Raw genomic sequence first — 14,937 nt, 5'->3', positions numbered from 1 at the left:
ATAGATCCATCCAAACTAAAAGACTTAATTTATTATTTAAGCAAAATAATAATAATAATAACCAAGAACATGAGAAGATATCTTATATTAATTGTTGAATTGTGTCCACATGGGCAAAAAAGACTCTTTATTAGACTATAAATTATTAGTATAATAAACATTTTTAGTAGATCAATTTAGTTGGTCATTTTTAGTAGGTCTCTTTGTCTATTTCATGAATAAATTTTAACTCGACTAAGGAAAAAAAATAATATAGAATTAAAGAAAACAATATCAAAAACTCTTGAGAAATAATTGATAGTACTTTTGAAAATCCTAAATATTAAGGGGCGTTTTGGGTCATAAATATCTTAACTATAATAACCACATCTTGCTACAACAAATATTTTTTTTAGTTTCCAATTAGCCAGAGTCAACACTATTTTAAAAATCTATTTGCTACAACATTTACAACTACAGTTTTTAGGGTTGGCAATGGGGTCGGGGCGGGGCAGAACTCCCCTTCCTCGTCCTCGCGAGCCCATCCCCGTTTTTTTAGATAAATATATTATATAAATATTTGTAATTAATATATATATATATATATATATATTATTTATTTATTTATATTTATTTATATTAAAGATATAAAAAAATAATCGAGGATGGGGTCGGGGATACCCTCCCCGTCCCCGCCCCATCCTTGACCGGGTATCCAATTAGAATCCCCGATTTGACCCCCTCGGTCAAATCGAGGATTCAGGACGGACCCCGCGAGGATTTTTACCAATCTTAATTTTTATTATTTTACATTTATTATTTTTTTATTCTTTAATACAGTGTTTACTATTTTCTTCTCAAACTAAAATAGTTTGCACTTAATAACATAGGACTATATAATCAATTCCTTACCCCAAACACCCCTAAAGCTTCATATTGGAATTGCTATGGGAGGGTTTAAAAGATTCTTAACTAAGGGGAATTTTTTTTTTTTTTTTTTGAAAAAATTATATAATATGATCACTTTAAAAAATGCAATGCCTGAGTTTAGAAATGGTACATGAATGAACTGATATCACTTTTAAATGAGAGTATGGTTAAGAAAGACTTAAAAGAATTGACAGCTATCACCTTCTTTTTCGATAATTCAATAATAGGAACTTCAAAATTAAATATGCTTAGGTTAGAGTAACTTTATGCTCGGTGACTTTTTGACTTTTTGAGAATTTTCCTAAAAAGCATATTGAATGAAAAATACCATTGTCAATCCAGATTTAAATGGTCAAATCCTCTTGTTATTCTTTTTTGCATCAACAACCATTGAAAAAAAAAATTAAAATTAACAATTTTAATGATGTCATTAAAAATAAAGTTAGTCAAAGTTATTTTATAAACTTTTCCAACTCTAAAGAGCGTCTAAATTATATACTTTATTTTGTAAGTATAACAAATCTGAGGGTATAGGAATTTAAACTTTCATAAAATAAAAATATATGTTAATTATTGTCGAGTTTTCATGTTGACAAACTATATACTTATCATTTAAGAGTATCACGATTTGAGAATGAACAACCAAATATCTTGTTTTTTTGAAGAAAAATTTAACCTAAGGTTTTGATCATGCTAATATTTTTTTTTTTTTAAGGGTGATTGAAACCTAACTTTGGCCATTAAAAAAAGAAAGAAGGAAAGAAAGAAACCTTGATCATATTCTAAAGGAGATAAAATCTAAATAGTTTCTTATCATTTTAAACATTTAAATAAACTTTTAGTAATTCACATAATTTTACCACTTTGGTAACTTTTAAAGCAATAAATTTCAAAGTTGCTTTTTCATGGTGTCCAATTCAAGCTGTGTGTGTGTGTTTATTAATAATTTTCTTCATCAAAGACAAGCATGCTTTTGTAATAATATTCATTATGTTATCATTTTAGCTAACAAATATATTATTATAGTTTTTCTAAATTTTTTAATTTAATTTGGGAAGAAAATATGTATTTGTAAATATACCATAAACAAAAATTACCTGGTAAGTCCTTTTTTAAAAAAAGGAAATTTGAATCAACGACAATGTTTATGAACATAGAATTTTTTTAATATAATTAGATATATAACATTTTTTTAAAAAAGTTAATTATGATGAGGGAGGGTAAAAATTCAAACTTCTAAAACAAATAAAAAGAATTTATAATGACGATTTTTATTCTTATTATCTTTATTTGTTAAATAATATTTTAGGGTGACGAGATTCGAACATCTGATCTCTTGATCAAGAATATATATATATATTAACTAAATAATATTTTAGGGTGACAAGATTCGAACATCTGATCTTTTGATCAAGAATATATATATATTAACTAGTTTAATTATGATTAGGTTAACCCTTGCTTATTTACGATCTAATTAATAAATTGTTTCTTTATTTTAATTTTACTTATTACAAAAATGCTTTGTTTTCTATAGTGTTATCATTTTTTTTTTAATATAATAGAGGAGTAGAGAATTTGAACTACATACCTGATATCTTTCTCTTGGTCTATTGAATTATGCTCGTTTTGACTTATGTGGTGATAATTAAAATAATCATAAAAAATCGACATGTATTTATTTTTATTATTACTCCGTTTAAGTTAAACAAAACTTGTCTTTCTCTTTTTTATATTACATTACCTTTTTTATAAGAAAAAAAATTAAGCATAAGCGCATAATCAAATATATAATAGGAAGTCAATAATTTGATCCCTAAAAATTTCTTTTAAATTTTCATCCTTAATATTTTATAAACTGTCAAAATTAGCCTAGTTCAATTGATATAATGTTTATTATCAATCTCGAAGTCAAAGGTTCGATTCTTCCGATCCACATCTTATCAAAAAGAAAAACAAATATTTCATAAATAAATATTTTGTCATTTTCAAATCTCCTTTCGAGTGCTTTTCTTTGCATTATGGCTTATTTGAATATATGCTCATGTAAATAGTTTCTTTTCCGAAGTAAAAAAAAAAATCAATCGACATAATTTTAGATTAAAATGGACATTTTAACCGTTCAAGAATCAAAATATATATATACTCTCTTCTCTCAAGGGTGGATTGCAATTTTCCTTCTCATGGTTTTCTGATATTCTGAGTGATTGATTTCGAGTAGTCATTTTGATTTTAGGAACTTTATCTTTTTATGTGGTGGTATCGGGTCGTGATTTTGTTTATTTGTCTAAAAAAAGAATCAAGATATATATAATAAAATTTAAAGTACATCGACTAAAATACGAGATTTAATCCTACATAGTAATTAATATTGGATTTCATGTATTAACGTTAGTGTTCATAGTATCAACCTCGTGGTTTGAGGTTCAATTCCCCTACCCTACACTTTAATTACAATATCTTTTAAAAAAAATTAATTTAATATGTGTAAAATAAATTTGATTTTATTCCTATTTTGACTAGTATAATTTTTCACATATTCTTTTGATTCTTTCTCTCGAACGTAAATTTAATTCTCTCAAGGTTAAACATTTGTTCTTGAAATTGAATCTTCTACTTCAATTTGTTGAGGATGTCATTGAGATTTTTATCTTCCAAGTATTTAGATCATCAAATATTTAAGCTTCAAGAAGTCTTCATTAATTTCTTCGAGAGTTTTTAAATTCTTTGAATTTTGAATCTTTTGAATTAATGGGCAAAATGAGATGTCATCCTCTATTTATATAATTGGGGGTAGGTTTGGACCTATCTAATTTTGAGCTTCACCTACCACGTGGCACAATGAATTAGACTAATTTAGGTTTTGTTTGATTTGCAATTCGGATTCTTTTTTATGTTTTCATAATTCGGAGAATATATGTTTGATCGACAATCCGAATTCTGTTTCTAAAAACTACTTTTGAATTCTGTGATCCAAACCGTTCAATATCTCAAAACAACATTTTTATGTTTTCTTTGTATTAGGATTTGAATTTTAAAATTTAAAATGCAGAATTGTATTAAATAAAGATATAGAAATATAGATGTCAGGTTATAAACTCAATTTAATTTTTTAAAGTTAAAATATGCATTATATAATATATTATAAATTAAATTAGGTTAACTTCCAAGTTTGATCCCATGGTTTGGATAAAGTTAGTCATTTTAAAATTTAGAATCTAGTACTTATTGTTTGATATAACTTTATATATAATCCCTATGGTTTTGTTAAATCCTCTTAAATAGTATTACCATAGGGATTATTTATTACGAAGCTTTTAACAAATCACAGGGGTAAATTCTAATTATAAACCATAAGACATAAATTTAACTTACTCCAAATCATAGGGACTAAAAGTTTCAATTTTTCATATAAATTATATAATATTACAAAACGATAATTATACATTTTTTTAACATAAAACATGTATATAAATAAATTAATAATAATTTATTGTCAACTAATATTTAGTGGGTGACTACAACTAGTTTACAATTGTTTAAATTAGAATTCAGTTGAATTCTACTACCAAACACATATCTGAAAACATAAAATACAACTCTGCTTTCATTTAATCCATTGTTTTCAAATTTTTGTTTTCAGATTCTTTACGAAACATGTCCTTATGTTCTCAACTAATCTACGTACACTATGATTAGACCAATTTACTGTTACACGACATGTCACGATCTGACTAGATTAGCTCATTTAGACATTATGTAATTTGGTTAGATTAATCATGTTATCTATGGCCGATGTGAGTTCAGCTTTAACGGTAATTGACACAGTCTTCCTCCCTAGAGGTCAGAGGTTTGATCCTCATTCCCCAATAATTGTATTAAAAGGAAAAAAAAAACTTTTACATCTATATAAACATAGCACAATTTAATTGAACCAATTTACATCGAGACTCAGGTGCAATCTGATTTGATTACCTAATTAATGTCATCATAAGAAGACCTATACAAAATTTTATTGAACCAAGCTTAAAGAGTTATAACATAAACACGTGACATCAACATTAAAAATAATGAAAATAAATAAATAAATAAATTACCCAGCTGCCATACCAAACGAAAAAATAGAGCAACTATCAATTTATACCCTTAAACTTTGGGAATTGTACCAATTTAAACCCTAAACTTTCATAAGTGTGTCAATTTGAACCCCTAAACTAATAATTATATAAATTTAAAACTTGAACTTTCTCAAGTGTATCAATTTAAACTTTGAACTTTCAAAAGTGTACCAATTTAAACCTTCATTATGTTTTATTTGGATATACTTATGAAAGTTAAAGGTTTAAATCAATATACTTATGAAATTTTAAGGTTTAAATTGATATGCTCATGAAAGTTCAAAGTTTTAATTGATACAATTATTAGTTTGGGATTTAAATCGATACAACTCCCAAAGTTAAAGCTTTAAATTAATACAACTATTAGTTTAGAGTTTAATTAATACAACAGGTATAAATTATTAAACTGATATTTGCCTTACCAAATTTATGTAACAAAAAACAACAAAACAAAGAGAATGAAAGTTGGAAATAAGAGAGAAAATTTGCACGAAGGATCAAGTGTTTCAATTGTTTTCTATATTCAATTAAATAGAAACAATACAAGTATTTATAGAAAAAATAAGAAACTACCCACTAATGCATTATCCTTAAATTTCTACCACTGACCTAGAAAAGTTCCCTTAATCAATCCACTAAACCATTATGCCACCATCCTCCAATTTAGGAGGCACTACCCTAAATAAAAGTCATTAACTTCAATTAAAGAAAAAACTAATTTAATTAATAATTTGCAAAATAAGTTTTCACTGATTTTTAACACTCCCCCTTAATGCAAACAAACGATCAACAACACCAAGTGCACAGTTGAATTCTTCAAACTTGACTTTACCAAGAGCCTTAGCTAATATATCAGCAATCTTGGAATGTATCTTCTCCAATCGAATATCTCGAGTCAGGACTTCCTCTCGATCAAAGTGAAAATGTGTTTCAATGTGTTTTGTACGAGCATGAAATATTGAATTTCCTGTAAGCTTGATTGCACTTTCATTATCCCAAAAAATGGAAACTGAATAGTTTAAACTGGAAGATATTTTCTCCCACTTTTTAGCCAAATACACTCTTGGGTAACCATAATAGCTACTACATATTCTGTTGTACACTTGACAGAGCAACAAAGGATTGCTTTTATCTGCACCATAAAATAGCTCCTAAACCTATATTGAAACAGTATCCTATTGTGGAACGTCTATCGTTTACGTGACTAGCCCAATCTGCATCAACAAGACCACTTAAAACAAAAGATGTAGCTTGTTTGTACAACAAGCCAAAACATAGAGTCCTCGAAAGAGTAAAACAATATGTAGCGAAAGTATCAAGGATCCATAAGCTTTCTTATTCACTAATTTTAGCAAAAACTAAAGCATGCTTTTCTCAAAAAGTGGATTTTATGAACATACCTTTGATGAACTCTTCAAGATAATACCTGTTCAGCTGCTGTCTGCTCTTGTTATCAATGTGAACCACCTCAAAGCCTTCCCTACTATGCTCTTGGAGCTTTAGGCAGAGTTATGGGACTCAAGAACAATTTGAAGAAGTGAAGAAACCAGAGAAACTCACAGCAGCACAGCCGAAGAAGACAGTTTCCTCTTCTAAAAAATTTCTCTCGAAATTCTGTTCATTATCCTCTTCTCCAATAACTCCATTCTACTTTATATAATAGATGAACATGCAAAATGATGGAGCGCATGGCTTGCAACTCATGCTTGGAGAATCAAGGTCAAGAAGATAATGCATTTTGTGTGAGCATAAAGATGATGGTAATGGAAAATACCCATTTTCCATTTTTATGCTATCATGCAAATGATTTTCATTTTCTTTTTAAAACCAAAAATTATATTAAATCATTTTAATTCAAAATTTGATTTTCATAAATTAACCTAAAAAACCAATTAATTTAATATCAAATATTTAATTAATTTTTTGCACAATAATCATTTTTATATATTTAAATCATATTTAAATATTTACTCTCTTGTTCCGTTTAATTTGGACGTTTCAAATTAATCTCTCAAGCTATCATAAAGCTTATCCATTTACAAGCTAGTAGGGAGACCTTGCGGATCTACAGATCATGGGCTCCAACGATTCGAGATTAATCAACTAAACTCATTAGTCTGATCTAACCCTCATTCGTTAACTAATGGGACACTCCAATATAGCTCATAGTTGAACTCCCCTCACTGTAGATATATTATGTCTATTTAATAACCATAATCAGTAAATCGATTCTTCACAGGTTGTTCGTAATCATGGGTAGGTCAAAAATACCATTTTACCCCTGTGACTACATCTTGTTCCTTAAGTTCCTACTGATGCTCTAATGAACAATTCTAATTCATAATCTCTATGAATCAAATCCTTTCTCTATCATGAGAAGGCAGGGCTCTAATTGCTCAAGACCTGGAGTCAGTACTTAAGAGAACAACCTATTTGTTAACCCTAAAAAGGGTAGGAGTGAATTCCATCTTGCAAGGCTATATCCCCAGCTATTCATCCGATCTTATCCCTAAAATGGTAAGCTTATTGAGCAGTGTTGTTGAACTACTCTCACCATTTGCAAATCAAAGGATAATCCCGAACAAACAGGAGTTCATAGCTAGCTCAGGATTAAGATCGAGTTAACCTAGGTTATATAATAAATGAAATAGTCAGTTTTAACAGTAAACAGTCGTTATAAAGAAAAGTTACTATTTTCGTGGTCCAGTCTATATACAAACTCATTGCATAGGATGCCCCCACTCTCATGTATCAACATGAACTGTAGCACCTTATAACTTCTTGTAACAACTACAGAGTGAACCGCATCCAATAGTGTTACTAGGATGAGATACCCAATTTCATCCATATACTTATTAGACCATTTAAGCTTATATACTGTCAACTTGATCCTGTTTATGTCACTACATAAAGTTACAACATTCAGACTATAGCCAATGATGCATTTATTGGATTTTCATAATAAGATGTAAAATCAACAAGTCATTGTTATTGATTAAATATAAATGTTCAACACGAACTGCGAGTTCTAGGACATTCCCAACACTTCGCATATCGCAGAATCCTCTTTGCTGCAATAAAATGAGCTCCACATGGTTTATCCATAAGCTGAGCAACAACACCAATAGAGTAAGAAATATTTGGCCTTGTGATAGTTAAATAAATTAAACTACCAACAAATTATCAAAAAGGTGTTGCATCAACCAATTGTTTTCCTTCTTACTTAATTAGCTTCAAGGATGGCTCTGTGGGAGTAGTCATTGGTTTTGACGGATTCATGTCAAAACAATCCAATAAACTTGCTGCATACTCTTTCTATGAGACAAAGTATCCAACTAACCTTTCAACCTCCAAACAAGAAATGATCTTGCTTCACCCAAACTTTTCATTTCAAAACGAATAGACAAAGCATCTCGAAGACTATTAATTTCAACTTTGTCATCACCTGCTTTGATCATGTCATCAACATAAAGCAGTGGCATCGTACATCCTGAAGTTGTTTTTTTAACAAATAAACTTGAATTTGAGAATTCCTTAGGAACAAAACCATGAGATTGTTCCATGAAAATGTCTTGATCCAACTCTCTATAAAGGAAAGCATTCATCACATCTAACGGCTACAATTTCTAATTTTTGCAAGCAACTAATGAAACAATTGTCCAGATGGTTACCATTTTAGCAATAGGATTGAATGTCTCTTCACAATCTATACCATATTGATGTGAAAAACCACGAGCTGCAAGATGAGTTTTACGTTGGATATATATAGTGAAAGAAAGTGAAAGTTTGATGAAAATTTAAAATATAAAATGAATTTAATTGTCTAGATTAAATTTACTGTTTAGAAAAATTCAAATTAAATTGAAATTTCAAATTAAAATGATGTTTCATGTACAAATTTAATATGTATGAAAGTTAAATTTGTAGTTTTTTTTTTTCAATTTAAATGAGTCATGTTTGATTTTTGTCAAACAACAACTCAATTGAGTTAAAATTGACAAATGTTTCAATTTTTGTATTTATTTGGTTTTATTTTGTAATTTGGAGATTTACCAAGTTGCTAACCTATTAATAACTACTTGGTTCTTCATTTGTAACATCTCATTCCAAATTGAAGAGTTCTCTCCTTTCTTTCTTTCTTTCTTTTGTTCTTGAGTTGAGAGCAAGTATCCAAGAGTTTTGCATGATCCGAGTAGTTCGAGGTTGTAGTTCTACCGAAGTTAGTCATTGTATCCTGCTGAGACGATCGTTGTAGTTTGTTTGCAACCCGTGCAGAGCGAATAATTTTCTTCCCGATAGCGCTTACCAGAAGCGTGTCTTGACTACGTTTTGAGTCTTCAAAGGTTTTGAAGTTATTTCAAGTCTTTAGTTATTTTCATATCTAAGCCTTGTTACACCATTTTGCTTTCGTTTGAGTTTAAATATTATAAACTGAGTGTATTGTTTCCAGCAACTGAGATTTAATCAGTTTGCAGTGTATTCAGTTCTATGTATACCATTTTCCCTCAACACTTTATACCTGTCAATAGTACCATTAGGTTTTTTCTTTAACTTGTAAACTCATTACAAGTAACCAAGTCGACATTCTTTAGCTTTGGAACAATTTCCCACGTGTCATTCTTGCTAAGAGCCAAGATTTCCTCGTTCATTGCTTCTTACCATTCAAGAATGCCTTTAACTTCATTATAAGATTGGAGTTCATCTTCACAAATATCACCCATTAAAAAACAAGATACAAATGAAAAATTATTCAAGTGTACCTCATAATCAGATAAATAACTAGGTCGTGTTCACGGTCTAGAAGACTTATAAGCAACAATTTGGTATCTTCATTTGCCTCAACATTTTCTCCAAGATTAACATTAATACCATTCTCATTCGATGCATGATCAGTAAAGAAAGGTGGCACGTCAACAATGTCTTCTTTCTTTGAATTTGCATCTATTTGGTATGACGAACCTTTGTCAAACACCACATCACGAGAAACAAAAACTTCTCTCATCTTTGGTTCTATACATCTCCATCCTTTCCTGTGAGTATCATATCCAATAAAAATACAATATTTTGACTTTGGGTCTAATTTAGTATGTTTACTCTTTGAAACATGAACATAACATGACCCAAAAACTCGAAGATAACTCACATTGGGTTTCTGATGATATAATATCTCAAAAGAAGATATAATCGACCTCACCCATGGAGATAAGCAATTTATAACATGATAAGTTGACTGAATAACGATTGCCTATAGCTCCCTTGGAAGATTCTTTACATGTAGCCGAGACAAGCACATGGAGGTAAGATGTGCTAATTTACGTTCAGCAACTCTTTTCTGTTGTGGAGTGTCAAGATACGTCATTTGGCGTTGAATCCCATGCTCTTTGCAATAATTATGAAACTGATCAGACATATCTTCTTCCCATTATCTATGTGAAGACACTTTATAGGTAACATAAATTCCTTCTCTACTTACTTCTTGAACTAGATAAACTTGGAGAAAGTCTCACTTTTAGCTTCAAGAAAATACATCCAAGTGAAATGAGAAAAAGTACCCACAATAACCATAACATAACAACAACTAGAATAGTTGGGTGTTTTAGTGGTCCCATCAAATCTGAATGAACTAACTGCAATGCAACAGTAAATCTGTTATTTGAATTTAGGAAAGGAAGACGGTGTGACTTACCAAATTGATAACCAGAGCTAACCACATCATCGTGTGTTTCTTTAAAGAGAGGAACACCATCAAGAAGCTTCTTCATAGAATTTTTTTCCAACAATTGGTAACCAACATGACCTAGTCGAGCATCCCAAAGTGTTGCACCATCATTTTGACCTATCATTTCAACATACGCATCACTTGCTGACAAAGCATAGAGAACCTTTCCTCTTTCCAGTGAACAAAACATCACCTTCATAACATCTGAAATAATTTTCACATCATTTGGTCCAAAAAGAACATGTCTCCCAGAGTCAGCAATTCGAGAGATTGAAACAAAATTCTTCTTTAAACCTGGAACATGATAAACATTTGTAAGAGAAATACTACTGTTCTCAACATTAACATCCACTTCTTCAATAATAGACTGTAAGGAATTGTCAACTGTTACAATTACTCTTCCTCCTTTGTGAGCACATACATCAGAGAGAAGAGAAATATTTTTAGTTGTATGGTGAGAACAACTGGAATCAACAATTCAATTTGTATTGTAATCTATAGAAACATTAGCATGAAAATTAATGGGTTGATCAATAGCTTCAATTGATAAGCATTGTTCCTATTTAATTTGCTCAAATTTGTTACTTTCTTGTACAATAGTTTCTCCTTCTTCTTTGAGATCCACACAATAATTTGGTCTAAAATGACCCGATTTTCTACAACGATGACATACCACCTTCATCCAACAATCAAGTTTGATGTGTCCTAGCTTACCGCACCTAAAACATCCCTTCAATTGGCCCTTGGACTGCCCTTCAATCTTAGAATCATTATTGTCATTTGTAGAATGTTTGGAAGAATAATTGACTATTCCCTTATCTTTTGTATAAAGAATAGCTTCCACCATGAAATGAGATTGGTTGTGTTGTGAAGTATTTGTTTCATCAATGCTTCTTGATTTGAGAGCAAATTCTCCAACTCAACGATAGAAGGTTGATTTATCCAACCTTGTATCATAGAAATAAATGGCATAAACTCCTTTCACTGTCCATGAATAAGATAAGACACAAAAGAGCATCGCTAATAGGCTCCTCTTTGTCCAATTCTAAAATTTCAAAACACAAAGTCTTAATTTTCAGAAAATATTCTGAAACAGAAAAATTACCTTGAGTTGTTTTAGCAAGTTCATTCTCCAAATACTGCAATCTTGTTGTTTTCTTCTGAGTGAACAATCTTACAAGTGTGCCCCACACTTTCTTTGGAGAATTATCATCAGGAACATGTTATACATACTCTTGCTTATAAAAGTTTGCAAAGTAAATAAGGCTTTGCCACACTTGACCTTCCACTTCCTCTGTGCCTCCGCATTCTCCATAATGTCTTCTAAAATTGAATCATCACCGAAAAAAAGATCCCACAAATCTTGTCCTTGAAGAAAAGCTTCCTTACATAGCCTCCAATAACTATAATTATCACCGGTAAGCTCGTCTACACAAATGTTGCTTCCACCGTTCATCGTCACCGAGTATTTAAACTCAAACACAAAACAAAGAACCTGAACGCTCTGATACCATGTAACGAAAAACAACAAAACGAAAAGAACGAAAGTTGAAAACAAGAGAGAAAAATTGCACGAAGGATCAAGTGTTTCAGTTGAGTTCTATTCAGTTAAGTGGAAATAATACAAGTATTTATAGGAAAAATAAGAAACTACCCACTAATGCATTATCCTTAAATTTATGCCACTAACCTAGAAAAGCTCCTTTAATCAATGCACTAAACAATTATGTCACTATCCTCTAATTTAGGAGGCATTATCCTAAATAAAAGCCATTAACTTCAATTAAAGAAAAAAAACTAATTTAACTAATAATTTGCAAAATAAGTTTGCCCTAATTTTTAACTATTTAAACATATTTCTTAAAGTTTATAGACTAAAAAATGCACATTTTGAAAATCTATTATTGAAAATAATCATTTCTTACTTAAATAAGTCGTCCTATGAAATCAAATTATTCATAGAACAACATCATCATTTAGTTGTACAAAGAAAGAAAGAAGAACATCATTTGCCATACCTTTCTATGTGGTATAATTTCCTTTTTGAATTGGAATCAAGTTGTTCAATAACAAAATGACGTCGTTTTGGGGACACTTATTATTATTATTGTTATTTACTTTAATTACAAAACACATAGAGGTGGGGTTTGGATTGGATCCAACTTCTCTCCTCTCATATATTTATGAATCTTTTATTTTCTTTTCTTTTCTTTTGAAAATGAAAAAAGAAACCCTAAAAATCAAAACAAAAAACAAAATCATTTCTAGAGAGAGAAAGAGAGGATATTCTTCCAATAAGTGGAACCTTTTGGGTGAGAAAAAAATGAAAAAGCAAAGCTGCAAAGCATATATATATATATAAAAAAAAAATGAGATTGGGAGGGAAAAATAAAAACCATTAAAGCAACATTTCAATTTCAAAACTCTCTCTCTCTCTCAAATGGTTTGATTCTATTGCACATGTATCAAAAATTCAAACCTATTTTACTTACTTTTTCTCTTTTGCTCTATTTCTTCTTTGACTATATATAAATTAATCCTCATTTGTAGGGTTTTTCTTTTTCTTTTAATTAGTTATCAAGTTGTTACTATTAGTAATGTTGATGCCGAAATTCAAATAAGAAAAATATGTATGACCTTCACGTGCTCAACGATGTAATTCAAGAAGTTAAATATGTGATCTACAAGACAAAAAAGATTCTAGACACTGATGTTGTACTTAATTAGCACGATGCCTCTGATACCTAAATCATTAAGAGGCTCTTTTGTGGTAATAAGAGATTTTTAGGATGAAAATGAACTTTCTTTTGAAGTCATGATGATGTATATATAGGTAAGTTAACCTATGATTTTCACTTCTCCTCTTAAGATTTAGACACTCAAAATTCGATTTTTTGTCAATCTTCAGTAGTGGGTTGTAGGTGTGTGAGTTGCACATCCTCGAGTTGAATGGACCATCCTTCATCTCATCCCTGATCAAGACCGAGGGTGACTCCTCAAGGGCCACGACCTAGTGACTCGCTTGGTTCAAAACCCATTTGAGCCTTGAGTCAGGTATTTCAATTTCAAGTTTTTCTTTTTGTCTCATTCAAGCCCAATATTAGTGAATTTAACATGAACCTTCTTGAGTCTAAATCTATCCTTAACAACCTGTGGCTCAAATTTATTTACAAAATTATGTGGCATAAAAAATTAATTTTATATGGTATGACCTATAGTAACTTGACTTATAAAGTAGGACTAGTTGGATATGCTATTATTGACAATCTCACAAAGAATATTTTTTTTAAAAAAAAAATAAATATCATCTTTTTTTAGTAACATTTTGATGGGAAAAAAAAACTAATTCATAGGAGTTAGAAATTGAAATTTCTAAAAGATTACATGGATGAAATTTAAAAATAACATAAATATTATCAACTAGTATATATGTGACCTTTTCCTTTTCATCCTTAAAAAAAAAAAAGGTTAAAAATTGGTGTGAAATAGAAGATTGGAATATACCTCTAAACCTTAAAGACATAAATGCTCACCAAAAGAAGTGATTTTTGTTGTTAAAAAAAGAAAGAAAAAAAAACCTTTTATATTCCATTATGCTTTTTTTCCAAGTCATATTCACTCCTTTTCTTGAAAAACAACCTCTCAAAGCCCTAAAAATATCATGATGGATAAGAAAAAGGGGAAACAAAAATTGGATTGGTTCATCTGCTTAGCATCTGATTCTTCTTAAATCTTAAAAATTCCAATGAAAAGCTTCTCTAAATGATGCTCTCTTTACATTCATCTTATTTTCTTTTCTCAACCTTCTTTCCATTATTATATTAGGAAGGAGTTAGATGCAGTATAATGGATCAGTTCTTAACTAACTCTTTGTTTAGTTCAAGGAATTCTCTTAAACTCATTATCAATCCCAACGTTAATTTCGTAATTTATTAACTTCAAACATTATGAATCCACGTACGACTAAACAATTCTTGAAAAACTATACAATTTCACTCTTGGTTTGAAATACCCTCTAAAAAGAATTGTTTGGATATTGACTCATAGCCTTGTTGTTTGGTTTTGTGTTAAAAAATTTGTATTTATTTGATTTTTTTAAAATTATTATGTAATATATATATAAAAGAATAACATCAAGAAACACACGAACTAATCTTAACAGTACTACAAAAATGATATACTATAGAAACA

The 14,937-nt window shown here is 29.9% G+C and overlaps 1 long non-coding RNA gene across 2 annotated transcripts; it reads right to left on the bottom strand.

Annotated features, from left to right (window-relative positions):
- Positions 1 to 9,749: 9,749 nt before the first annotated feature.
- Positions 9,750 to 12,331, bottom strand: LOC120068147. Of its 2 annotated transcripts, none has more exons than XR_005479105.1 (3): positions 10,940 to 12,331; positions 10,171 to 10,863; positions 9,750 to 10,057 (listed from the first exon to the last, which is right to left on the bottom strand). It is a non-coding gene; the product is annotated as an uncharacterized LOC120068147 (long non-coding RNA). The 2 variants fall into 2 exon arrangements; XR_005479104.1 differs by having other exon boundaries at positions 9,750 to 10,863; positions 10,940 to 11,040; positions 11,852 to 12,331.
- Between the last annotated feature and the right edge of the window lie 2,606 nt (positions 12,332 to 14,937).

The sequence above is a fragment of the Benincasa hispida genome, chromosome 12 (assembly GCF_009727055.1).
Source record: "Benincasa hispida cultivar B227 chromosome 12, ASM972705v1, whole genome shotgun sequence".
In the NCBI taxonomy this organism is placed as follows: Eukaryota; Viridiplantae; Streptophyta; class Magnoliopsida; order Cucurbitales; family Cucurbitaceae; genus Benincasa; species Benincasa hispida.
The sequence above is the reverse complement of the archived record's forward strand: the minus strand, read 5'-3'. Positions and strand labels throughout refer to the sequence as shown.